The sequence below is a fragment of the Zonotrichia leucophrys genome, chromosome 10, assembly GCF_028769735.1.
Source record: "Zonotrichia leucophrys gambelii isolate GWCS_2022_RI chromosome 10, RI_Zleu_2.0, whole genome shotgun sequence".
Lineage (NCBI taxonomy): Eukaryota > Metazoa > Chordata > Aves > Passeriformes > Passerellidae > Zonotrichia > Zonotrichia leucophrys.
Window position 1 is genome coordinate 9,155,981 of NC_088180.1, and position 25,009 is coordinate 9,180,989.

The window sequence follows — 25,009 nt, forward strand, 5'->3', positions numbered from 1 at the left end:
ATAAACTAAGTACAGTGTGATTTAAGTCCTCTGCCGTGGTATTCCTTCTGCAACAAAATCTTGAACAAATGCAATGTTAGAAAAGCATTGCTGAAAAAAGAATGCTGGAATCTCTGTACTCTGGAATTCACAGAATGTGATATAGTTCTTCTGATTCTTTGGCAATCTCTGTGAAAGAGGATAGTGGCATCCTTCATAGCTCTGCATTTTTGTCTTTACTTTTAAATTACTTTTGTTCTTCCACAGCCTTTCAATATCCTTATTTTCTTGTGAGCTATGAGGTAACTGTGGACTAACCCTGGACTAGGGTGGGATTCATGTGGCCAAAAGTAGCTGTCCAGATTCCATTTATAGTCAGTAGGGTCATTAGGGGCAGGAGTTTGCCTCACTTGGGGGAGGACATGCAAAATATGTGAAATGAATTGATCTTTTAAAAAGTGCAGATAAGTCCACGTTGAGCTGCAAAGAGCTGAGCTGTCCCTGCCTGCCCAGGGCATGTCTCATGCCCAGGGAAACAAATCTTCCCCCTGCTCAAGTGATAGCTCTGTTATCTTACTCTGGCAAGCTCTCTGAAAATGAACTCCAGCCTAGTGTGGGTGGCCAGAAAAGGCTTGCTAGGGTGTATTGAAGGACAAGGATTTATTTCTGCCCTTTTCCTAGAATATGAATTTCCCTCCATCTTCTGGCTGGTGATTGCTACACGTGGAAAAGGTTAATCCATATAGTTTAAGATTATGTTGACTTTAAGAGTTTATTTTCAAACTTTGCAAAGAAATGAGAAATATGGTGCTGTATTCATTTAGCAATGCATTCTTGTTATCAAAGGATGAGGTACTCTTCTATTTTGTGTTCTGTCTTTCATAGATCCGCAATTCTAATTCTCTCCATGAAAAATCAGATCCCTTAGGAATAGTGATTATTTAATTTGTGCTTTTCCTTCATTGTGCTGCCATCCCCTTTAAAATGCTGGAGATTTTTAATGGCATAAATTACTTAACTGGTATTGTATAAGAAGAATAGGAAAAATATCAAATTGCTGTGGGATTTTGGAGTTTTTCAAGAACTGATTATCAATAATCCAAAAGTATGGTTGAACAGTCTTCATTAGAGTCTCTCAGCAATCTGAACCTAGGCAACAGACTGATTGTTAAATTGTTTTCATCAGTTTAGGACTGTTAGTTGTTTTTAGCTCTTTTCTTTTGGCATCCATCTGTCACTAACATTCTCCTTCTGGCTAGCCACAGCAAAGCACCATTATAATTTCATTATATGCTGGACAGGGGGAAAATAGAGTCTGTGGTATGTATTTTTAAGATATCTTTTAAATCCTTGGTGCTTCTGATAGCCCTTGTGTCATATGTCAAACATATTTGTGTCTTGGGTACTGTAATGCAAGGATTATGGAAGTGAAGGGAAGGAACTGAAGTTTTAACATATAATAATGACATAAAAAAACATTCACTGATTGTTCAGGAGGAAAGATGAAATTTTATCATATATATCAAAGAGGATATATTAGAAATGAGGTAAGGAAATGAAATATTGGGAGAAATGGAAATGCTGGTTGTTTATGGATATTTAGAACACCCTGGTCTGATGAGCAGAATGTAGCAAGAGATGGGTACAGACCCTTCCATTAGGTGTCTTAGTGTCTTACAGTTCTCATGATCAAAAGCAGAGTAGCCAAAGGTGCTGGCAATGCTGTTGTGCAGCCATGTGGCACATGAGCTCCCCACCTACCTGCTGGAAAGGAATGCAGATGGCCCAATATCTGCTTGAAACATTTTGCAGTCAGTTCTCAGAATTTCAGGAATAAAGAGTTAAAGGGAGGCTTATGCATTGCATTTTGCTGGTTAAAGATGAGCAGGTGAAATTGCAAAAGTAAAAGGCGGGGTTCATGAGAAAGTTTATGAAATATTGACATTTCTGATACAGTAAAGGTGGAGAGAGATATGAACAAATTTAAAATACTGGGCTTAATAAAGGGATACTTAATAGCATTGAGTTACTGATATGGATACTGTGTGAGAGGGAGAGAAAAGACTTTGAAGAACTGGCAGTTCCTGAGAGACTTTCCAGCAAGGCCACAGACACTGGCTGTCCTCAGGAGGAGCTCAGCTAAATCATGAACTCTTCAAGGATTTAAGCCACAAGCAGGAATTGCATAGAAAGTAGAAAGTAGGTCAAATGGCTAAGAATGACTGTCAAAGGGTACAAAAACTAAGGAAGGAAAATATGAGAAAAGTTAAAAAGGACCAATGACCCAGGAGCATAAAGCAGTAGAAGAAAACACTCTGCATGTCAATAGCAAGGAATCAGTTATTTTTCTCTTGGCAGGGAAGGTAGCAGGCACTGCCCAGAAAGTTGAAATCTACTTTTTGCCTTGGTTTCAGCAAAATGTGTTTTAAACATGTGATCAAAGCTAATATAAAACAATTCATGATCCTAACCTGATTTGCATGGCTTCTATCTAGTGGCTCTTTTAAAGATCCTTAAGCTGGCAGATATCTTCTCTAGGGAATTTAGAACACTGGTTAGAAAATCTTGGAGTCACTTGTAGTTGTGTGTGGAAACTTGGAGAGAGTGACTGAGATTCCTGCAGCTACATGTAAAGATCTGGAGCAGCTTTATGGAAAGCAGAGTGAAGGATCTTTTTCACATTATTGATGAGGATCTGCTTGGCTGCATATTTGGATGTTTATTCCACCTGCAGAAATTAGTGACTTTGTTCCCCTTCCCCCTGCTCCGTCTTTTCTGTGCTGGGCAGGATGATACAGAGCAATGATCTTTGGAGAAACTTCTTGTGATGTACCCTGTCTGAAAAGCTCAGGTAATTACAGATCACCACCAGCCACAATGGGGCACGTTCAGAGAGTGTTTGGTATTTCTGATGTTGGTATTCTACTGTCTCAAGTTTTTCTTCCTAACACCTCCTGTCACAGCCTTTTAAGCTGGTAACAAAAATAATTTCATTTTTAGATTCAATTGTGCTTTTAAGGAGAGAATGTGGAGGCAAGAAGAATAAACATGTAAGGGGAAATGACTAATTTTAACCTAATAATGAAAATAGAGAGAACTAGAGATTTTCAGAACTTTCAGCACCTTGGGACTCACCTATCTCTGCCTGCTTGTTGGATTTTTTGTAAGGAGGCTTTTAGCAGGTGAACGCTGCCAATTTACACCAGCAGGCAGGCCATCCTTTTGTTCATGTGAATGCAAAGGCTGTTGTATGGATATAGGTGTTGATGTGTGAAAGCTTCTATTCCTTTCAAAAACAAAACCCAGACTCATCCCTGAAACTGTCACATTTCATGTATGTTTGGTTCTTTAGAATATTTTCATTACAAAATTCCCCCAAAGTATTCTGTTATCAAAATTAAATTGCATTTGATTGTCATCAGGTTAAGTCCTGAGGGAGAAACACCAATTCAAAAGTACCCTGTTAAAGCACTGTAATGGGTCTCTAACGTACATCCTGCTGATTTTACCTACAATAACTCAAATTACTTCTTTTATTGTTCTATCTAGCAAATGTTTTATGTAAAAAATGTTGTCTTTATATTGCTTTTTTAATTTAATTTGTTTTTCTCTCTTAACCCTTAAGAGCTCCCGCCCCAGGAAGCATACCTTGCTTACAATCCCTTGATTGGCAGAATGATAAACACAAATGTTTTTCCATTGAAGCCAGACCAACTTATATTTGTATATATCTATTGTCCATCTTTTTTCAGTGGTGTAGCTGAAATACAAACAAATAGTGAATAAAACTTTTTTTTTTTCTGTAAGAATGTTAGTGAAGACTTCAGAATTAAAATAGCATTCTTGGCAACTGTCTTTTCCAGAGAACTATTTTGAGAATGAGTTACCGAGTGATAATTAGATATTGAAATGCGCCCAGTTTCACATTTCAGTGCTCCTTTCCAATTAGAATGGCATTAGAGTGAACGTGCAGCTATATAATTGTATGAAGAATAGATCCAATTTTCTCAATGTCACTGCAATATCACCTTTCAGTAGTAATGGTACTGAATGATTACACATATCATTTAGTAATAGTATTTTACTCATTTCACAGAGGGATCTCTTTTATTAATTTTTTTTTTAAGTGGACAGGCAATCAGATTGTAAATGAGCACATAGAGAGGAGGCCATGCTATGTACAAATGTGTCTGTGCAAATGGTGCTGCATTCTGAGCTGCTGGCAGTGGGATGACACTGTCAACTAACATGCAGCATCTGCAGGCAGAGTGCACCTTAACTGGCTTTTTAAATGGTCAGAAAAAGCAATTGCAAAAACGATCTTTGCAATGTCTTTTTGGTCTGCTGTTGTGTGTTACTACAAAATGAGTTCTGATACAGGTTTAGGAATAAATAGTGCCCTTAGCCTTGCTGGTTAGCAGGCATTTTGTATTCATCCTTCCCTCCTGGTCTCTATCGTTCCATCTTCCTGTGGAGCAAAGCAGGCTGCAAAATGGATAATCCCTGTGAGAAGGCAGTGCTACAGAACTCAAATCAATCATGCCAAATGCTACTAGAAATATTTCTTATAGGTCATGATTGGAAATTTATCCAGCAATTTCCATTTAAATGGCAGCTGCTAGAAGCAGACTGTATAGAAATATCATGTTTAGGCTTTAAGGCAAGTCCACTAGGACTCTGGGAAAACATGGGCTCTTCAGTTTAACTCCATAAATATTAGTCCAGCAGTGAATTACACAGTTGAAATACATTATCAGCTTAATCAGAGGCACCTGAGTGGTTAAATTTGATGCAATGTTTGTTTGGTGGTATTTCCAAGATCTGGACAGCCAGAGATCTTTTGCTTTAACAACTGCTGCAGAAGTATATTGAGATTTAGCTTTCTGCCTAAGCTTTTAGATAAGAGTTTTTCACATTTCTATGGTATATATTTCTCTCTGTGGTCTCATCTTCTTCTCATGCCTTCTATTTAAATTCACAGATTTGCTTGAAGCAGAAAGAATCTCTAATTACGTGTGCTCTTGTTTCTGGAACTGCCATGACCCTTCTGCATATGTTCTATCTCAGTGTTAAGTCTTATTCTTCTATTGGATCGCAAATGCTACTGAAATAAGCCAGGTGTGAAGGTTGCCCTGGCTATACCCCAAATTTCTAAAATAATCCTTTGGCTAGTCCTGCATATGCTTTATTCATTTCAAAGTTCCCTGAAGTCATAGCCTGTGTTATCAGTACAAAACAAATGGACCATTTCTGGTAGCATTTTGATAAATCAAATTTTAAATTTAAAAAAGGTCATGTTACAGTTTTAAGTGGGGACTTCAAAAAGTGGCTTTTGCCTGTGTCTGGTGGATTGTTTAAAGGCCTAAGCATGCCTAATGGATCTTCTGGTGGTTCAATTCTAAAGATATCTGTAAATGGTATGTCATTATTTCCTCTAATTATGAATGTAATAAACTAAGAGGATTCAGAAGGATGTTTTCAGAAAATAATGGTCCTTAGTTTTTGAGAAGCTGAAATAATTAAAAGGAGATAATTCTTAGCTCTAGGGTGTAATGAGACAACAAAATTAGGCAGAAAAAAAAAGGAATGCTAATTTTTTCTTAAAATTACATTTTAAAAATCCAAGATATTAAATTAAAATTAGCACTACATGCAGCTGCTGTTTATACTTTACGCAATAGCGGATTGAGAGCAAAATATGTATTGTCTAAATTGCATGGATTTCCTACCTTTTCTATTGTGACTAGTGACTTGCTTTATCTGTCTTTTTGGTTTGGGTTTTCTTTGTTTCAATTGTGATCATTACAAAGAAGAACATAATCTATCCAGCTGGAAATATCAGCAGGGTTCTGACATCATTAATGTTTTATTTGCTCATGATATTGAGAAACAAAACATTTTCAAAGAAGAGTGTATTCAAACTGTTGTAAATTAAAAAAGAAAATATTTTGAGCATGGAGGTCTTCCACCTTGGTGTCTAACTGAAACCTGGTGTATGACTGTGCCAAATTCATATTAAATACTGCAGATAAAAATATCAATTTTTGTTCTTCTAGTACTGAGAAATTCCAATGGAGACCTTCTAGAGATTCCTTTTATTTGTGGAAATAAATTTGCCATTTGTTTCACTCAGGGCAAACTTGGTACTTCTTTGCCTCTTTGGAAATGCTTTGTCAGAAGCAAGGGCCTCAAAGTGTGTCATTGTGCTGCTGCCAGAAGTAAATCTTGTACTTATCATTGTAGACATCCTTGAACTCAACAGCAAAAAGGACAGATGGCCAGTGAAGGGGACTGACAGACTTGAACAAACTGAAACCTCTCAAGACTCTGTGTTGATTTTTTTCTATTTTTATGGTCATATTTTCTGTCATTTGTGATGGAAATGAGGAATGCAAACGAGCCAGAATATAGTGATGTGTCATTGGCCACCGGAGTGATGGAGTGTACAGTACATAAATTGTCCTTGGTGTAACAAGGGATTTTCCCAGATAAAGAATAGGTGTGGGTGTGTTATCGGGCTCTGCACACTGCTTTTGTTGTTTGCCAGAGTTAATACAGCCTTGGAAATTCTATTCATCAGCATTTCCCCCCAGTGGAGCCTGTCCAATATGCTTTACCTTAATGTATTCCAAACATCTGCATTCAAATTATTTATTCATAGGCTGAAATCTCTAATCCCAGTCTGAGGTGCAGAAATGTTTACTTGGTCAGCCTCACTCCGTTAATCTGGGACGGTGACAGGCAGGTCACACGGCGCCGTCCTTTCGCGTGAACTTTGGGAACAATGGCTTGTTAGTCATTTTCTCCAAGAGCAGGTAGAGGCAGCAGTCTGTGTGGATGTATTGAGAATCAGCTAATGGACAGAAAGTACCTGCTCCGACACATTAATTCCCTTCCCTGTCAGGCTGCATCATTGTAGAGTGTGCATGATGGGAAGCAAGGTCCCATCGCACTATGGCACCTGCTGCTTTTCCATCTGCCGAGCGCAATAGCTCCTTTGATTGCCCATTTTTCAGCCTAATGACTTTATTCCTTTTCTTTTTGCTAAGTTTTTACATTTTTATTGTTATTTTGATAGGCATGGTTTGTAGGTTTTTTTTTAATTTCCTCTTCTCCAGTGGGCACTTGGAGCGTTGTTAAAAGAGTAACTAACAAAACAATATTCCAAACCTGTGCCCGCATTCTGCGTGCCCCAAGTGTTGTGTTTCATAATTTATTCTGATAAAGTTGTCATGGTGATAATGTCTCTTGAGAATGAAAGTGCCATGTGCCTGGCTGATTACAGGAAACAGCTCAGATGGTACATAAACTGGTAAATATTGAACCCATGGGCAATAACGTTAGCTGTATTTTGTCCATTTATTTATTTATTCAATGTAGCTCTGGTCAGCTTGATTATGGAAAGAGTGTGACAATTCATATTTTACTTTCTATACACTTAGATTTATGAGGATGTGAGACAGGCTTCTGCTGTGGATTTGGTTTTCTTTTTTTAAAATTTAGTGACATAAATGTTGGCTGAGGTCCCTGAAATAGCCTTTGAATTCCATGTAAAGCTGTTGATTTGGCTGGATTAGTCAAAGCACCAGGTCATTAATACATATCGAACATCTGTCAAAAATAGAACTTCCAATTAACAGATGTATCATCTTTAAATTGTGACTTCAGATTTTGTGTGAGAGAAGTGCCTTTAGGATTCATGATAAATGCTGGCTTTATTAATTTCAAATATGAAGATAAAAGACACACTTTTAGATATGATTCTCTTCCTTCAAGAAGAAAACAGAATAATGTGTTTTTCATTAAAAACATTGATTATAATAATATCAAAGCATATTAGAGTACTCCTTGGAGTTCTTCTAGGAAAAATCTTTCAGTGGTGAATTTTGAAATGATACACTCCAACAGGGAAAGTTTAGATTTTGATATGCTTTTTCTTTTTTTTGTGCTACTGTTGTGCAGTGTAGTCTTCAATCTGCATTTGAGAAATGCCAGCATGCAATCTTTACACAAATGTGAACTATAAATTACTGAAATATTGCAGTTCTTTGTGTGTTTTTCCATGATACTTCTGTTTGTTTCTGTTAAGTGATTTAGTAAGGCATCATTAAGTGCACATTTAAGTGTACAGACTTTGTGGGTGCGGGTCTGCTGCACCTGACTTCTGCTGAAGTTTTAAAACTATTTCTCACTTCTAATTGTAGAGAATTTTTGAAATAGTCCTAAAGCACTTAGTGACTGAGATTTACATAGTGCCCTTTAGACACCTTGGGAAGAACCTCTCCCTACAGACAGAAATTTAAGGCCTCACACATACATTTGAATGATGTATGTAAATGTTCTGGTGAGCAGTTTTAAATAAGGTCCATAATTTACCCACATCAAAATGGGATTATGCAGGGACATGGAACTGAGCATATGGGAAATGCTATTGGAGTAGTTTTAACCCATGCTGTGTGCAGGAGCCAAGAAGACATCTTCAGGCCAAATGCAGAGGAGCTGGTGGCCTTGGAGAGATCTTCAGGCCAAATGCAGAGGAGCTGGTGGCCTTGCAGGCAGAAGGGAGCAGCTCCTGGGCAGCCTGGTTGTTATGGTGCCCCTCAACATGGAGAGGATGTGCAGGGAACATGGATCATTAGGGATGTGGCTGTGTGGGACCAGGCCTAGGCCTACACTTGCTTTTTGTGAGTGTTCAACTAAACAGAGCAGGACAACAGGTTTGCCAGGTAATTCCTGTCTAGCAGGGCAGCACAGGGATGCCACAGATGTGGCACTGGAATCTCTCAAGGTCATGTCACTATGAGCACAAACAGCAGCATTGTTTGAAGCACGTCCCAGAGGCTACAACTCCGTTTTTAGTAGATCCTGAATTTCTAGGAAGGATCTAGATTGAGAACTTTCTGCAGCTTTCGTTGATAATGACCCCTCTCCTAGTAATCAATAACTTATTTGTTAATATAAGTTATTTGTACCCTGTCCCAGTCATGGCTGGAGCATGTATGTGTTTAGTGTGGCTTCTTGCCTGCAGGGCCTGCTGACATGAGAGGGGTCTGGAATGCACAAAGCCAGCTGACCACTGAGATCTGCATCTCTGTGCACAGTTTTAGGTAGACTGGATGTCCTGGGCTCTACCCACCTGCTTCTGTGTGGCTGAGATGTCACAGCAATCACAGAACTGAGGCTTTCAGGGTGCCTGCAGGATCACGGAACCGATGCGGAGCAGGAGGTGTCTGCCCTTGAGCAAAAACACCCCTACTGTGCTCAGGGCTTGGAGCAGCTCAGAGCTTGAGGAGACACATTTGCTGTGACACGACAGGTGCTGCCAGGCAGGCACATGCTCCTCATCCAGCACTGTATCCTTGAGTGCTCTCACTCAGTGCTTCACTATTCCTATAAATGCTGAGAGGAGCCAGCTCCCTACTACTGTTACCATCACTCTGAAACCCTGCTCTAGGGAGGGCTGTGCTACACAGCACAGATGTATCACACAACTAGCACAGAGTGCCTTATGTATGACTACACAGTTCAAATGCAAATTCTTTGGAACGCTGTGGCAGGATTATATTGCAGAATTATGTGTGAAGATAATGAAGAACAGAGGAGGAGCAAGGAGCTGAATTTAGTAAATAGTAGGCTTCTGTAGTAAATGTGAAATGTGTAACTTCATAATAGGAATGAGAGGCTTAACCTTAAAATCTCTTTCTGCTACCCTTATTTTCCTTTGTTTTGAACAGAGACCCCTCATATCCTCCAATGTTGTCTCTTTCCCACATCTCATTCCCTGCTGAGTCAGGGGGCTCATCTGACTGCATGTTTCAAATGCAAATTTCTAATCCTTAATCTAAAGGAAAGAAATCTTTGATTTGGTGCATCATCATGGGAGGACCTGGGTATCATGGTTGCAACCTCCATCTCTGCCATGGAATGCAGAACTTCCCACCTCTGCTGTGGGAGCCTGAAGGGCTGACAGACCCTTAGGCATCCTGTTATTTCCCAGACTTCCTACTATACAGCATGGAGCCTGGGAGGCTCAGTTTAACAATCCCTTAATTCTTCTTGCAAAAGAAGAATTCATTATTCATCATCATTATGCCAGGACTGAGGGTGAAAGGCAGATGTTCAGGATCCTGATTACAACTTTGTTTATGTTTTGTTTAAATTAGTAGATTTCCCCTTTTAAAACCAAAATATTGGCTTCTAAGGGAAAATTCACTTCTTGTTCTATGGCATAACAAATTTCTCACTAGAAATTTGGAATTTCTATTTTGAAGATACCCATTTTTCAACAGTCCTTTCCTATCATTGGTCAGGTCAATAAGCCTTTCATGAATGGCAAGGCTTTTCATACATTTGGAATTTAAACAAATCCTCTCATATTTTAATGTTCAAGGGAGTCACATCTTCTGCCCTCCCAAGATGTCAGCCACAAACTCCCAGTGCAGTAGCAGTATTCAGCAGGGATATTATTTCACCTATGTCTGTGCAAGGGCAAATTGATTCACAACCCTGAGCTACTTGTACAAGAGGGGAAAATTAACTGCTTCTGCAAGTCATGAAATTGTTATAAAAAGCCCCCAAAACCGGAAACTTATTTTAAGTCAGTGTGAAAAGATTCAGTCCCTGACATTTCTCTGTTTCTTGTGAGAACTTGCAGTATATTTAGCTCTTTGACAAGGTTATACATTACACCTAAAAAGAAAGGGGAAGGAAACACTCCACACTGCAGACAAAGCCTGGAATTATCTTTAATAGGTGAAAGATGGCTGTGACCCCAGCTCAGTGCTGTGATGGAGAGCTGCTGGTGTGACAGCTCCTTTCTGCACTCTCAGATACAATGAGACAGATGGAAGCAGAATGTCATTTTCCTACTTCCCATTCTGCAGGAATCAGAGACAGATTCAAACTTGGTAAAAGCAGAGTGAGATGCTTTCAACCTACTTTCAACTTGCAGCATTTGAAAGGCTCGAGTTTCTATGTTATCTGAACACCATTGACAGGAAAACGAGAAAAGGGGGAAAAACTGATACATTTCTTCCTACAAATGACTCAAAATGTTGGAGTTCACATATTTTTATTTTTTGTCCTCAGTTTGTGAAAGTTTGAGGGTAGCTCTGTACACAGTTTTTCCCGAGAGAAAAGGAGGAAGGGGAATAGTCACTGAAGATCCAGAAGTAGTATAAAGTAAAAAAATACCTAATCAATCATTCTCTTTTAGCCTTTTTTTTTAAGGAAGAGTCTGTCCTCCATTGCAATCCCTTCCGACCTCTCCCAGCTTTTAATTACATTCTGCTGGAAGTCCTAACCAAGAACTATGATAAATAGAACAGAAATGCAAACAGGCTGGTCAAGAAAACAGCCCAGCTGCCAAAACACACCATCTGGATTTTTAAAACCTGTGGCAATATTAACAACAGTTATAAGAGCTCTGGTAACACGCTTATTAAAAAGCCATTAAATCAGTTTGGAACCAGTTGTTATTAAAGGATCAGTAGGTGTTAAAATCAGTGAAAGTTTGATCCATTTGAAAGTAAAGTCAGACAGTTTTGAGGGCTTAAATTTATTTTTAAGCAGAAATGAAAGTAAATGGCCCTGTTACTGATGTGTATGTGACAACAGAATCAAAGAATCATGGACAGTGCTTAGTTACACACCAGGTATTCAGTTCAAGTGGCACCTCTCCCATGGGCTGGTTTATGAGCTGAGTTTTCAGCCCTCTGTAGTTTAAACCTTTTGGTCTTGAAGCTCTTACTTGGTGCTTGAATCAATTCAGTTGGTGTTGTAGACTTGCACAGTGTTCCCAGCAAGTTTCTAGGAGATTTTGAAACCCAGAGCAGATGTCCCCGTCCTCTAATAAGACATTTTGATTTTAAGTGGTCATAGCAACAAAATGCCCTCCTTGGCCTTTTAGAAGAATACCTCGATAGGAAAAGCATTTTAATTAAGAAAATATACTAATTAGCTACCACCTGAAGTGAAGATAGGAGTTTCACTTCATTAGCAAGGCTGGGTGTGTTGGAGAAACTCACCTGGCAACAAGGGGACTCATTTTTCAGGCTATTTTCAGTATTTCTCTTCCTGCAGAGAGAAGGCAATCTTAATTAAAACCTGTGAAAAACAGGGCATTTTTAGCTGTTAATTTACAGAAGTTTGAATAAGTCAAAAGAGGAAAAAGAACCTTTTGGCAAATAGTGCATATAGATGGCTGCCAGCAAGTCTGCACTTAGCAACAGGAGCTTTTTTATAAGCCTGAGAGAGGCTGTTGTACTGCTGGAACAGCAGGGTCCTCCTGAGCTGGAGCCTGGGGTCAGTGGTGTTCATGAGTGTGTGTCCCCTGACCCAGGCATGGCCTTTAAACCCTTCCATCCCATACAATTTACACTACAGACTGTTTGCATGCCTGTCAGAAAGAATCTGTGCAGCTAAACTCAGAATTTCATGGTCCCATGTGCAGTCTGTGCATACATCTCAGGGCTTTTCTGCCCAATTCCAACATCCTCCTGCCTTTGCCCCCAGCTTTTTTTTTGTTGTTGATTTCCAGATATGTTCAGATATTCATGAAAGATGGAAGAAGAAAAGAAGTTTGTTTTCAGTGTTGGAAGCTTGCTTTGTGGCCTTTGCTCTCTCAGTCTCTTGTGGTGACATGCACACCCAGCCTGGGGCACGGCTCAAGCACAGCTCAGCCACCGAGGAGATCCAGTGCACGGGGAGCTCATTCAGGGCCATTCTTTCAACTCAATAGCTCCATTTAGTGCCTGCTCCCACAGCAACTTGAAGTTTTTCACTTACGTGGGTTTCAATAATTCCTGTTTGTGGGATTTTTCTCCCTTCCCCTTTTTGTCAATTAGAAGTACTTGGTTGCCCTTGCCAGCCAAATGACCCCATTCTGTTCCAGGATGGAGGTTTTTCGGTCCAAAGTCACCATGTTTTGACAGCAGTTGCTGCTGGATTAGAAGGCCTGGCAGCATTTCAGCTTGTTAAGAAGCCTACTTTAAAATTTGCACTCTGTTAATGCTGAATTGAGAGATGGTCTTTAAACAAGGACTTCCTGTTGCAGGTTATAAGGGTTGTACAGACTGGAGCTTTCTGGATGAGCTCAGGAACAGCCTTCAGCTGGTGGCCTTGATTTGAGTCCATTAAAGCTTGGTCAACCTCAAGATCTGACTGTAGGAGAACCAGAATTCCCCTGTGTTCTACCCTACTTTAATTGCAAATCTTCCAAATTAATAATTTTCTAATAGGATATAGTGATGTTGTCGTTGATGTACATCTAAGACAATCCTTTCCTTTTCCTCTTTTCATCAGTATTACTTTCACAATTGGCAGCAATTTAGATGTCTGGAAAAAATATAAATAAGCACATCCTTATTATGTGGGTGACAACTGAGTCAGATGTTTTTGGCAATGCTATTTATAGTAAAGCTCTTAAAATTGTTCAATTAACGTAAATACTTCAAACTGGTCTGATATATTCTCTCTATTTAAAGAAGGAAAAATAGGATTTTTTTTGAAGCATCAGTCAAATGAAGCCAGATGCATAGGCACTACAGAAAAAACAGTGATGACATTTCTTTGTGCATTGTGGATTCTGTCTTCAACAAACATCTGCTAGAGCCAAGTAGTGTGGCACTTTGGCCCCTAGCCAGCCAACCCTCAGTAATTTCAAATCAAGTACAAAATAAACTTAGTAGTAGCATACAGTAACTTCTTAATGGTTTCTATTGAAGGTTTTTAAATTTTGTTTATTGTAAATGCCATATCCGACTAGGCTGTAGAGCTCTTTTTGCTTCCAGAGCTGTGTTGGTGCTTTAACTTCACCATTGTTCTGTATTTTAGGCTGATGTAAAAATATATTGCTGTACGTTCATCTCCATTTGTGGCACAGTCATTGTGAGGAATGCTCTGAGGGATCCCATGTTTAATATTGGTAACATCCAGGTTGTCCTTCTCTTTAAGGTACCTCAGAGTAGGTGGTGAGCAAGCAGGCTTTTCCCACTCTCCGCCATTCCTGAGAGGTGATCCCATACACACATTTTTGCTTGTTCAGAGGGACAGGACTGCCTGCTGCTGCCTGCTCCCTCTCAGCTGGGATCGGCCCTGCAGGGGAGGCGGGACCCTGAGGAGTTTGGCTGCTGGGATGTGCCCTGCCCAGGAGCACACACGTGTCCTGGTGTCTCAGCAGCCCCATCCTCAGATGCTCCATCAGCACAAGCACTTCAGATGTCCTGGCAAGATCAGGATAACCTTCCCTGGGATATCCTTGGAACCCCCAGAGCATTCACAGGAACACAAACACTTGGGAATGATACGTGTCGATGATTCTTGGGAGAGCAGAGTCTGTACAGCAAGGCAAGTGCTGTGCTGCTTTCCTCCTTCAGAGGAAGTTATGTACATCCACATTCACAGGAATAAATAACAATTTTGAATAATTACCCAAGTATTAGAGAAAGGGCTGGCTGGGTGATACACTGTGCCCTTAAATCAGCTGTTTTTACTTACCAGGCAACTGAAATCTTTTACAGTCATAAAATACAAAGCCTGTTTGAAATAAGCAAGTCACTGAATTTGCTTAGGCTCCACATGAGTAATTTTGTTTCACTGAAAATAATACAGCTTTGCTGGAAGCTCATGTTGGAATTTAGGAGAATATTAGAATAACTTGTGTGAAAAATATCCCTGCTCTTAACCTTATTTCTTCTTTCTGTTCTTGCCATTTCCATATCTTAGCATAAACACATGTGAGCACAATTATTCAGTATTTTGAGTGAAGCAAGGTTTATGAGGCAGGTTAATATCTTTTATTTGCCTAACTGATATAGTTAGGGAAGATCAGGTGGTCTTTTTGGCATATAATTCCTCAGATCATTGGGGATGGTCTTGAGCTTCAGAAATCTTGTTTGTTTTCTTCTAAATATGTCAGTCTAATAAAAAGATATTAAATATATCCTCATACTTTGTTTAGGTCCTTAGACTCTAACAACATTATCATTTTAATACATCATAATTGTATATGAATAATACATTCTAGACAAATTATCCTCAGTTTTCTTGTAGAACATATTGTCTGGAAGGCAGAGAAAGTGCAAAATAACCTAATTTATTCTCCCTTAGTGGAAAAGCAGTGCTATGTGCTAGGTAGATTTTTACCCAATTTTTTTCTATAGCTAATAACCAGCCTATTTTTCTTATCTGTGAGAGTCTTCATAACTTAAATAAAATTTTGGTATCCATTCTGAAATACCCTGTCTGGGGGTGCCTCATGATTCTTCAGATGGCCCCAACTTTTTATCTCATAAAGATTAGATTTTTTTCTCATAAAATGTCATCTTGTATTGTGTCACAAACCAAACCCCTGTCCACAATCAGCAAAGGAGGGTTAAAGCTCCTTTGATTGCGAACCACAGCCAAAGAGAGTGTGCAGCAAGGTTCCAACAGTGTCTAAGGCTTCTCAGCTAAAATGTGGCCAGAGGCAAAATCCACAGACACAGAGTTGTGGCTTAGGATCTGAGAACTAGGACTTGGGCTAAAGCAGAAGCTGCTGCATGTTTCCACTGCTGATAGCAAATTCCAAGACATGAATTAGTAAGTAGCGTTAATAGACTCAATACTGGACTGTCATTACAAAGTTATTATATATTAAAAAAAATAGGTGCATGTACATCTATGAAGTAAACTTTTCCTCTTGGTGCACATACATGCTGGAAGTGGAATTAATTTTATAGGAGCTGAGAACAGCTTCACCTGGGAGGGGGTAGCACCTCATTTACCACCTGAAACTGGTCACTGCTGGTGGCGTCTCTTTGAGGTGACACTGGTGAAGGTGTCTGTAGGGGAACAAGAGCGGAGGGGCCACTGCTGCTGGGTGGAAGAGCTCCAGATCCTGTCTCAGATCCAAACTGCCAGAGACAGGAGTGCCCATCCAGCTGGGTGCCCGGGTTATCGGCAGAGGTGGCTGAAGTCTCTCTGTCTTATCCCATTCCCTTCCCCTCCAGCAGTAGTGCTGTGGTGCTTCACCTGGGTCAGACAAGGGATATCATTTATTCATCAAGATTGCCTTGGCAGCTGCTCCCTTGTACTTTACATTGCCCTCCTTCCTACAGAATCCTAGCTTGGGAGCTCCTAATGGGAAAAAAAATGGAATGGAGTGTGACAGCACACTAGAAAACAGGAAATAAAGTAATTTTTGCCATAATACCTGCAGTTATTGGGAGATTAAATGAAAATCATCTTCTCTACTTTCAGGGAAACCCTACTTCCCTGGCTTCAGAGGATTTATCCTTATTTCCAATGGCTCTTCTGCCCCAGAAAGAAAAAAAAAGTAGTCAGAAAGGAGAATTCTTGTTCTGAACAGGAAAGTGAAAGAAAAACTGTGTAGGGCAAAAACTGGAATTTTGTATGGGGATCATTTGAAATGATACTTTCATTCAGACATAGCAAAAAGTCTAAACAGAATCAAACAATACTGTCTGATTCAACTTCTAAAACTGCATTCAGTTACAAGAAGTTGTAATCATAGCATTTCAGTCCTGTATTACTAATCATAAGCCACAAATATTTTAATTTTTTTAAATATCAGATGAGTGAACTTCTCTTAATGAAAAATTTCAGTCATTTGCCAATATGATTCATGACAAAACCTTCTACAATTCCAAAATTCTTTAATTTACTCTCTTGTGGAAGATCTTTTTAGAATTTTATGTATCTCTATTTTCAATTTGATGTACTTCTGGCTCCAAATATTTTTACAGTCAAGTGCTTTGAGAGCTATTTTGTTGGTGTTTTTTGTATCTCTGAGGTCTGGGTAGATCCAGTTTAAAGCCTGGATGATACTGAAAACTTGTGGGCTGATTTTTAAAGCATTTTGCATGCAGTGGATTATGTTGGTGAGATATTAGTTTGGTTTGGTTTTGATTCAGTCTGATTTTAGATTTGATCTGTATTTAAGATGCCCACTGCATGCTCAGTGGTTAGGACATGTGAGCATTTTAGGAATATCAAACCCTAATCCAGCAAGATGTGTAAGGATTTTTATAGGTTCTAAGAATATCAGGAATTCAGTTAAATTCTTAGTGTTGTTCCTGTGGTCCATGACATGGGGGCATTTCAAATCAAACCCAAGGCCTTCAAGGAACAGAGAAAATGCACTGATGATGTTGGACTTTGAAACAAAGCAGAGTATTTACCCAATTTTATCTATTTCATTCTGCCATCTTTCCTGTTTACAAGATGTTTGCTAAGATTTTTTTGAAGTATGTACCATAGGCTGTTAGTTTTATCATCACTGTTCATGTAAATGCAATGATTTCTATCCTGATGTCACCACACTGACCATTGCTCTGATCACAGAAATGCTCTAATCAGGAGGTTAAATGTGGTGTTAATGAAGAGACTTGGTAGGTTTTGTCTAACAATGCTGAGATTATTGGCTGTTGTAAAATAGAACCATTTGAAAAGACACTTCTCTTTTAGGGTGACTCCTAAATCAAAATTCTTACAGAGAGGTACATAAATACACTTTTCTGTATTTTTGTGATGGCAGAGGGAGCACCTGTCTCAGTGAGATGGATTTGGTGTGTGATGGGTGAGCCCAGTGTGCACTTTCCTCTCATTGCCTCAAATTTGCCATGATCATTTTGAGGCAGAAAACAGGCTTTTTGTTTTAAATTCAAAAAATTTAAAACTGATTGCTGTAAGTAGAGTGGTGTCATTGGGACAGTTTTAAATGGACACTGCCTCCTTAAATTCCACAGGAGAGTATTCACAGGTTTGTAAGATCTGATGATGCTGTAGAATCATTTTATTTGGTGACTGGCTGTATTAATTTGGGGACTCAGCTAGATGGTGATTCAGTTCAGGATCACTGTTAATCTAATGATTTTTATTGACTCCATTTCAATTTTAACCTTTACTTGTATCATCTAATTTAATTTTAGTAAAAGTTTACAGTAGAGACTCTAGCAAGGTATTAGATATTAAGTTCTCTCCTTTTTCAGCTTTTAAAAAACCTGTGAAAAACAGATAGAACCAGTTGTTCTTCCCACAGCAGCTTGAATGAAAACTTTGAGGATCTAAACAAATGAGGCAAGGAATCTGAGGGCCACTTGGATTATTGTCACAGGATATATGACTTGGTATACCTGGTTTATCAGATTAGAGACTTTCTGTCCAAATCCAGTGTGGTAGAAAATGCCTTCTGTGGCCACAGAGCTAAATCAGAACTGCTTGGGCTGTTGTGGCTTTATGGCAATTTTAGGGGGATGTAAATCAGGTTTACAAAACTTATTTCCACCTGTAATTACTTCATAAAACTGAGTGATACAGTACTGCACCTAGGCAACAATGCCAAACTAACAGGGCAGAATAAACTCACAAGAGAGAATGACACATAGGAGATAAGTAGGAATAATTTGTTTGCAGACTTTGTTTCATGATCCTGTACCATATTTATCGTGGAAAAAGCAGAGGGATTTCAAAGCAGCAATTCTGGGCACTCCTCCAGAATTAAGTGCAGCTGTTTATGCCTTAAAGTGAATTATTTTTCTTGTTTGTACTCTAATCATTCATTATTTGTAGATGCCACAAAACAATCTATGAAGCACTGACAGAACAAACATTATTCCCTGTAGAGTTTTTAGAAAATATTTATTGTATGTTTAAAGTTTGTATGAGGTAGTTCTATGAATTCAGCAGTACTGAAGGTGGAGAGGGCAGTAAAGTGCGAATTTAAAGCCTTTTAGCACTATTAAAAATCAAAGCCTTATTTATTATTAAAATCACTTGGTTAAGTTTTCCCTTTTCTTCTGGCACATGTTGCTGTTGGGATAAATCTATTAACTATGGACTGAGTCAGTGTGAATCTGTTGCATTGTGAGCCATGTCAAGTTAATATTTCAAAGAAAGATTTATTTCTGTCAGTATAATGGTACAAATACCTTCATCCATTTGATGCTCACTTGCCTGCCATTGGATCTTCACCTTGAGGATTTCAGGAGTGGGTTAATTATTAATCAAGGGCAGTTATGATCCTTGGCTACAATGAAAAAATACTCACAACAATCACTATGATTTTCAATATAGTATTGTGAGCTTTGAGTAGCTTGAGTAAAAGCCCAAGACATCCACATTTTCACAAGCATTAATCCAAGAAAGTTGTATTAGACTTCTTGGCTGAAATATATTAAAAAATGGCTCAGGTAGGTCCTTGTGGATCCACCCACTTCAACAGAATGTACCGAACAAAAAAATGGGTGCCACTTGGTGACCAGTCTGTGTTACATCAGCACCTCTGTATTTGGTAATTAGAGTAGGGTGTTTGTCCAATGATATAAAACTCTCCTTGTAGGATCTTGTGGGACTGGCTGGCTGAATGATGCAAAGGATGAAAGCCCTCTGTTTTGTTTCCTGCTACCTCTAGTTCTGTAAAAGAAAGGAGCAACAGAGGGAATAAACAGTCTGGTTATGTTGTGCCTGTTCAAATTTAGAGCTCTTTGTACTAGAAGAGAGAAGAAATTCTCAGGCAAAAGGGCCAGAGCCTCTAGTGAGACAGGAACAGTTTTGCATTGTCCAAGAAATAAAAAGAGGAGAGGATGGTACAAGAATAAAACAGAAGAAATGGGGAGTAGGAGGAAATATGTCCAGTAATAGAGAAATGTGTAAGAGAATAAGGGGGACAGCAGGAGAAGTCCTGCCTTCTATGACTGCCTGTGTTTTGGGTGCAGACTGCTTTCATGCAGTAAGTCCCTGGCATTTAAAATTAGAGTTCCATAGGACTTAAAGGCAGCTCATATTTGAAAAGCTTTATTATGAACCCATTCCTTCTTTCCTATTGCAGTTTTGATTATTCCAAAAGAGAGACTGATCTTGCTTTTCATTTGGGTATGAGACAAGCAGAATTTTTTCACTGGAGTAATCAGTTCATCAGTAGCACTGAAGGAACCTAATTCAGATTCTACTTTTCAATGTAAATCAGGGAAGATGCAGATGAATCAAAATGAGTGTGAGAGAGGAATAAGAGCCTGAACCCTCTGCCCTTGAAGAGGCAAAGAGTGAGAGTGGCCTTGCCCTCACCTCTCTGTCAGGGCCTAAACACAGGTGGCTTCCCTGTGAGGTGTAAGGGAATGACAGCCACTGGCCACATCTGGGATTTTGGTTTGGCTCTTCTTTTGGTATTTTAGTCTCCTGAATCTGTTTTTAAGGGAAGGCTGGTGTTTGCTTTTGAAAGGGGTAGCAAAACGCTTAATCCCTTGCAAAGAACAAGGTGTGTGCTGAGGCACAGCATGATGATCCGGGAGAGGTAGCTCTGCTCCCCAGTGCAAACTGTGCCACATGTTGGTCCTTTAGGCTCTGCTGTGCAGTGTGACATCCAGTGTCCAAGGTGCTTTAATTTGTACCTCTTACCCTTCAAGTAGATAATGGACCAAAAGGGAAACATACCAAAATGATAAAGGCAGACTGCATGTTTTCTGGAGAATTAACAAACAGCATATTCAGCTTTGAAAATGAGCTTTGCACAGGGATAGCTACTGCCCCTGGGAATTTTCTTGCAGTTGAAACCAGCTTACTTTAGTATTGATTAACATGTTGTTTAAGGCATTTTGGAAAGATGAGTATTCAGAGGACAGTTTAATAATTTAACCACTCAGCTTAGTCCTCTCTATCCCTCACAAATTCCAAAAAAGAAATACCCATAAAATACAAGTCTGAGAAATGTCATTACAGCATTGGCTTATATAAATTGCTTGATGCAGCAATGTCAGTCTAAGGATGAGTGATTGCTCTGTAGACAAGTGTTTTCATGACTGAAATAAAGAGATGCTGGGAGCTGAAGCACCTGCAAACTCATGGGTGGATTGAGGACTGAGATGCCAGCCTGAGTCTGGGACATGCCCAGGAATCATAAATGATGCTGCCATGTAAAGTGAAGGATTACAGTAGCACTCAACCTTTACAGATCATGGACAGAATACCATTTATTGTAATAATTCTCATTAAAAATGTGTTTCTACTTTTCACCCACTATGAACGTTCATGTGGGTGAAAAAAATACAGCAAATTAACACACAAAGAAATGTAATTCAGAGCAGAGTCTGTGGGAAGGGCAGTGCTGCTGCCTTCTCTCTACCCATAGCATAGAGCTCAATTTGAATCCTGTTTTGATCCCATAACTATGAACCTATCATCTTTTATAAATGCTAGTTTCATTTAGAGGTAACTGCTTTTGAGGAAAAAGAATGCCACTATCTTTTCATTCAACTGATCTCATCAAGCATAATACTGATTTTGTCTTGTGACAAGTTAAATGCACATAGACTGTGAATAATTCTGTTTATGCTTTAGTTTCAAATAAAGTACAATCCAAATAACCTCTATGAATCAAATTCTGACCTCAGTCCACTCAAACTGGAGATATTCAGCAATCTAAGGAGAGCAGTTACAGGCATATGCTAGTTGTGAGGGGAAATTTTGGCCCGGTACATCTGTAGAACTATTTACAAAAGTATCAAAGTGATTTAAATCATGTTCAGCATGCAATGCAGTGTTTAGGTAAGCTCATCCCATAGTTTCTCTGCCTACTCTTAAGGTTCCAAGCACAAAAGATAAAGCAGAGAATGCCAGTTTTACCTCTGAATTCTCTGATTTGGCTTCCAGGTGTCATAATGACCTGAACATCATTTAGGCTGAAAAGAGAGGAGTTTTGTGTATGTTAGTCTCTTGTGGCATTAGATCATGCTTTAGATACAACATTCTAGATGTGAAGCAATTTATCTATTTTTATAGAGGTGGTAACATTAATTTTAGTGTTAGCCTTTGGTATGACACAGACTTTGTCTTCATTATTCTGAAATATAGTTGGAACTCTCCCCCTCCCCCCCAAATCCATTTATGTTTTCAATTTGCTTTGAAATATTTTTCAACAACTCAGGTCAAGACCTAATTTCTGCAGCTATCTTCAATGTATTTTATTGTTCACCAGTGACTTGTATGTGATTAAGGAATCCATCAGGAAATTTCTCTTTTTATTCTTTCTGGAACATCTCTTTCCAATGTCTAACTTGCAGTATTTTTATTTTTATTTCTTTAGTTTTGGACCTGAAATAAAATTTGAGGATGAAAAATGGATGCTTTACTTCACAAATCGGTAAGATCATTTCAAACACCTCCTTGGTAATCTGGCATTTTGTTACACAACACTATATTTCAATCTTATGCATGTGCAAAAACTCATTCAAGTGTTTGCAATACAGTGTCTGCTGGAGTTCTAATAAGGCACTAGTGTTTGTTTTCAAGCCTAAGAATCCTGCAAAAACTATTCAAGCTGACAAACATCCAAGTGACCTGATTCACAAATTCATCTGTTCACAAATACACTTATTTAAAGAAATACTTTTATATATATACACATGTATTTATGTCAGCATATGCACGTGTGCATGTCTCAAACACAGAAGATAATCAGTTTATTGAGGCTTCAAATGGTATCCCATGGTATTTCCTTGTATCTCTGATACAAGGAATGGACTGGGTGCTAATTTCAACTCTCTTGACACCATTGTGCCCATTCAGTTCAGAGAAATCTCACTGCAAGGTAATTCCACAGGAATCAGCCTTTACAGACCAACTGCTGACTTGTTTGATGATGTGAGCAAGGAGGAGTCTTTAGGCTGATGCCCCAGTCAGGGTAATTATGATGGCAAAAGCTTTTTCAGGGGCTAAGACCCAGCACAAAGAGCTCAGGAGATTTATCTATGGGTTAGTTACTTTTGGTAGCAGCAGTGGCTCAGGAATTCAGGAATTGTAATTACCTGTTAAAGCAATTCAAATATCTTGGATTCCACTTAGGAGGAGGTTGTTGAACCCCTTGTGGATAAAGGCATGCCAGTGTGGGGGAAGGTGGTGGGCAAAGCAAGGAGGAAGCTGTGCCACACACAGCCAGGAACAAGGCCAGCATTGCCTTAGGCATGATAGCACTGGCTGAGACACCAGAGACATCCATCAGCACCCTCTCTTTTCCAGGCTTCAGGGATTTTATATGTTTATGACTTCATGGTGTCAGCATCAGTTTTAGCAGTCTTCTTCCTTTCCTTCTCATTTAGAGCTCTTGTTACCCAGGCACTCTCCAGCTGACTTCCAGCACTTGCATATCTCAGAGGGCCTGTGTTTCACTGCGTGCTCCCAGGCTGATTCCTTCTCAAAATTGCGTGTAATGCAGAGAGTTGGTACCAGCACAGCACTTATCAAGGTTAAGATGAAAAATCCCTTCTTGGGATTTCTCTGAGAATACACCAGGTGGTGCCACGGATGTTTGCTGAGACAGTGTGTAATTACTTTTCTTGTTCTGCCAGAAAAGCTTAAAAAGGCCACATGAGTTCTACTTTATCACTTGCCCCCCTCTTTTCACTCATGCTGCCTGTGACTCACTTGGATGCTGTTCTGGAAATGCCTCTGTGCGCAGTGGATGTGACCCCAATTACTCCTCCTTGTTTTTTCTCCTTTTCTTTCCCTCCCCAAATGCTACTGGATTGTCTTCTTTACATTTACATTATGACTAAGAGAAAAAACCCCTGCCCTCCCCAATAACTCAATCCGTGAATCTGCAATCTGCATCTGATATTGAACATTTTGAGCCAGATGGAACTGCTTTGTATCCTGTTGTCTGTTAATAGAACTGAGTGGACAAGATTAAAAATAGATCTGCCTTTGAAAGCAACAATAGTTTAATTTTAAATGAAAAAGTAGTTTCCATTGATTCTGCCCTTATCATGCTGGAGCCTCCTGGTTCTGTACATGTCTAAATTAATGCAAGCAAAAGGCTCTTGTGAATAGTAATGTGTTTTCCACAGCTGCTCCTTGTCTTGGGATCTTGTAGAGTCCCTGTCCAGCTTGCCATTGTCCCTCTCCTCTGCAGTGAAATGTGAAATTGCACTCTTCTGCGCCAGGGGTTTCAGTGGCTTGTGCTAAAGCAAGCACTGGAGTGTGTAATGGCAATGGCCATGGAAGGGGAGCCTCAGCAAACCTCCCCATGCAGGAGCCATGGGAGAAGGTCCTTGTAGGGCTGATGCTGGGAGTCAAGGTGCAATTTATGTCTAAGAAATATTTTGTCAGACTCAAGACTTCAGATGACAGTTGTTGCCTTTTCAAAGTTCTTCACCAGGTGGGGTGAAGGTCATGTTCCTAACACTGATCTGATTGATATATAAATATCAGTTATATATATTTCACAGTATACTTGCATGTATCTGGCCAAGAGCTGTGACTTCCTCTAATAAAATGTCATCCATAACAGACTTGCCATACGCAGAATTATTTTAGGCTAGAATTACGCCTAATTGTAAAGGTATTCAGTAAGCACTGGTTTGGGTTAGCTTACATAAATGGTGTTAAGCTTCCAGATTGTTTTTTTGGGAGAAAAGTATTTAAGTTTCAAGATAGTTAAAGCACTCTAATAGCAAGAAAGATCTGAAAAGACAATTGGGCAAAGGGCCATTCTCTCAGCACTTGGTCACAAATGTTTAAGGACATTCCTCTATTTCTGTCTCTTTCTAGAACTTTCTATCTTTTCAAAATGTTTCAGTTTGGAGAAAAGAAATTTTAAAACAACAACAAAAACAATAGTTCTCAGCAAGTTGAGCTCCCTGTAAAACTTTTCAGAAAGTCTTTTTGTGTGTTGTGTTTTTTCTTCACGTCTTTTCTCTCTAACTCAGCTTTAAAAGCTGTTTTCCTTGTGTTATTTACCCTTTCACTGATTCTTTTCCAGCATTCTCTTCCACGTGGAGCTCTAACCAAGGATATTTACTTAGAAATCAAACTTTCAAATTCACAGACTCACAGATGTTTTAGCTTTAATTTTAACAAGCTCACACATCTCTAACAAGAAATATTTTGTACTGTCTTGTAAGCCTCATGAACTATTCAGCCTGGTGATGAGGAATAAAATGAAGTTTTAGAGTTTCATAAAACCAGCCCTGTAACCAGGACAGGATTCAGCAACACTCAGTATAGGGAGTGGCTGGAGCCACTGTCTGCTGCAGTAAAC

The 25,009-nt window shown here is 39.3% G+C and overlaps 1 long non-coding RNA gene across 1 annotated transcript in view; it reads left to right on the forward strand.

The window, feature by feature from the left end:
• LOC135452037 (uncharacterized) overlaps positions 1–25,009 on the forward strand; it is a 106,800-nt gene that overhangs the window by 37,855 nt on the left and 43,936 nt on the right. The window contains exon 2 of the long non-coding RNA XR_010441526.1: positions 22,058–22,114. This is a non-coding gene — a long non-coding RNA (uncharacterized LOC135452037). The remainder of the gene's footprint in view (positions 1–22,057; positions 22,115–25,009) is intronic.